The 3,064-nt window shown below is 35.3% G+C and overlaps 1 pseudogene; it reads left to right on the top strand.

Moving 5' to 3' along the window:
- Window positions 1–1,307: 1,307 nt before the first annotated feature.
- On the top strand, window positions 1,308–2,820 carry LOC143259447 (uncharacterized; annotated as a pseudogene).
- Window positions 2,821–3,064: the final 244 nt, after the last annotated feature.

Genomic DNA, 3,064 nt, shown 5'->3' with positions numbered 1-3,064 from the left:
AATCGAAACGATTTGAAAAGTACAGTAAATTCTCTTGAATTGATTGCTCAGAATGTACACAAAAATGCATAATTTGGGAAGAAGAGGAACGACTGTTCGAGCCTTGCGGCTCGTTTTTATAGTTGCCGATTATCAACAAATACAAAAACGAGCCACAAGACTCGAATAATCGTATCTCCTCTTCCAAGATTGTCCACTTTTGTGCGTAATTCGAGCATTAATAGGGAGAATTTACTGTATTTCGTAGTTTGGAGATCAGTTTCTAGAGAAATGTATCAAAAAGAAACAAGTAGTGCAAGACTGTGGTACTAAAAAAATTCAAATATTATTTACCCGATGTGTTATTACGCAACAGTGGTTCTTTCTTGAAATTTATTTCAGCTTAAATAAATACTAGAAATAAGAATACACAAATGCCTAGAGGAACATTATTTATTTACATTAACTGATAACAAAACAATATAATTGTTGTCAGCCATTTCGTATTTTAACATCATTAACTACGTTATTATCCATGTAGTAAAGTTTTAGATTACAATAATGGAGTGAAATTATTTTTACTACATATGTCATACATTATTTATGTGAATGTCCTTTTTTAAAGATAAGCGATTCTTAATTATCGTTTGCGATACGAAGAGTTACGTCCGAACACCTCGTGGACGTTAGTAACCTACCAAGCGCGTGTAAACGTGCGCGGAAATCACGAATTTCCCATGTATTAATAAAATTTTTACAACCAAATCAAAATCTGTTTTCAAAAATTATTTTCCATATTTATCATCGATCCGAAATTATCGCAAGACACGGTAGAATAGGCCTAGAGAATAGCATTGACAAAAAGGAAACGTATAGTATTTGTCCAGAAAAGAGTACATATTACCGATTTTTCCTATACATATAACCGCCACTCGACTTCAGTTTCCGAGATATTTGAGAAAAACTTTTCCTACTACTACAATGAATTTTGCCTATATGCGCGCATTTGTGCCAACGTGTGTCAGCCGCTTATCTACTGCTTCTACAAACAAATCGCGGCGGCTGGAAATCAATATCTATGTATAAAGACCGATCTTCTGAAAATAAATGATGGAGCTAAGCTTTATTTAAACTATGAACAAGGTTAGCCGAACAAGGTATTTGAAGCGGACAGTAACGAGTGCGATGTCAGGAGAAATCACGAAACTGCATGAATTTTTAGGCATCTGTAATGATTGTGATAAATTACTAGAATTTTCTATGCAGAAGCATTTGATTTACGGGATAATGTTTTACTCCAAGTGCAATCAACCAATGACATTTCTTCGGAAAAGTTTAAATTTTCAGGTATTTAGTCTCAAATGAAATATTTCCGTAAAAATCATTAGAATCGGTAAGATGTATTCTATTCTGCACAATTTCAATATTTCAGTTTCGGAAAACACTTTATATAAAAAATCGAAACAAAAAACGATTGAAAACGGAATGAGCAACCAAAATTAATGCATATCGTGATAAGCGATTACAACGTGCCATTTAAATATTCAAAGTATTTGCGAGTTTATAGCACATCACATAATGCTTCGACCACCGTGTCAAGATTTTATTAGAAATGAATTAAGTATAACGCAACAAAGAGCAGTTGACTGGAGAAGTTTTTGCAGGCTGTTATGTCTCTTGTGGGTAGAAAAGAAATCAGTTATGATATGTAACGTACGGAGAATCTTCCCACGAATTTTTTATATTCCTTTCTGAAGGCATACGCCAGGCTGACGCCAGCCAGCCGGGGGTTCATTTGTATATCGCGAGTCAAGGGGGTACGACGACGAACGTTCCTGGAATCGGACCACACAGGAACATCCCCACTACCATTTTTCCAGAGAAAATCTGGCTATATAAAGGGCCCAAACGCGACCAGAAATCGGGCTAGTTTTGAGTCATTTGTCGATGTGGAAACTCTAGCGATATCGAGTCTTAATTCTCCTTCGAGCAAACAGTCTAGTAGGTAGTAGATACCAGATCAGAAGCCCCCGCCGATTCAGTGCGATAAATTGAGAGCGCGATAGAGTCCGCGAACACTTACTCAGATACATTTGTAGGAAAACCAAAACTCGTAATAAACTAGTTTTTACCAGTTTCTTTGATTACAAAATGCAATTAGTTCCACTTCCTATTTCGAAGCAGTATTTGGTACAACCCACATAGATATATCTTTACTGCTCGAGGTATATCTTTAATTCTTTCTTGTAAAAAGTTACGAGGCAACCTAACTACAATTTCCCCAAATCCTATCCTGACCTTAAGGTAGCCAGCCACCAGTGCCGAAATAAGCATTGGCTGTTTTATGAATCTCCCTCAGAAAAATCCCAATTGCATGCAACTTCCGTCCACGCAAAGATGCCTGGCCCTCAGCTCGTAACAGATAGGAGGAACAAAATGAAACAGTGGAAGTTGATGATGCTAAGATAGGAAAACGAAAATATAATAAAGGCCGTTTTATCACTGGACAATGGATCTTTGGAGGATTAGAACGACCTACAAAATGCGATCTTATTCAACCCGTTCAAGACCGCACCTCTGATACCTAATTAGATGTTATAAAACAATGGATTGTTGGAACATCTAACAATCAATCGTAAAATGAACTTTGTAGATCCTAATATAGGAGTACACACGTAATATATTAAGTATACTTAGTGGGAAATAAGAGTTAACATTTCACACTACGGCACACGTAATTACCATTGCATCGGTGATTTAGCAGAATTTATAATCCGTCGAAAATATGATTTTAACAACTGCATAACTGCTTTTTTGATATATTGGCAGACATCTTTCTAGCTAATAATACGACAGAAATAATAATAAATAATTAATATTTATTTAATATTTTTTAATATTAAAATAATATTAATATTTGTTTTCTTTACTAATATGAACTCATCCTGAGGAAATCTACATGGGGAGGGAAGGTTGATCAGAGTGAATTTGGGTTAGATTTTTTATAGAAACAACTTGTTCACGTTTCAGTTACTTCGATATTTTTTCGATTTCATCTAATTGAGAGATGTAACATTCGTAAAGA

Source organism: Megalopta genalis, chromosome 5 (genome assembly GCF_051020955.1).
Source record: "Megalopta genalis isolate 19385.01 chromosome 5, iyMegGena1_principal, whole genome shotgun sequence".
Lineage (NCBI taxonomy): Eukaryota > Metazoa > Arthropoda > Insecta > Hymenoptera > Halictidae > Megalopta > Megalopta genalis.
The sequence above is the reverse complement of the archived record's forward strand: the minus strand, read 5'-3'. Positions and strand labels throughout refer to the sequence as shown.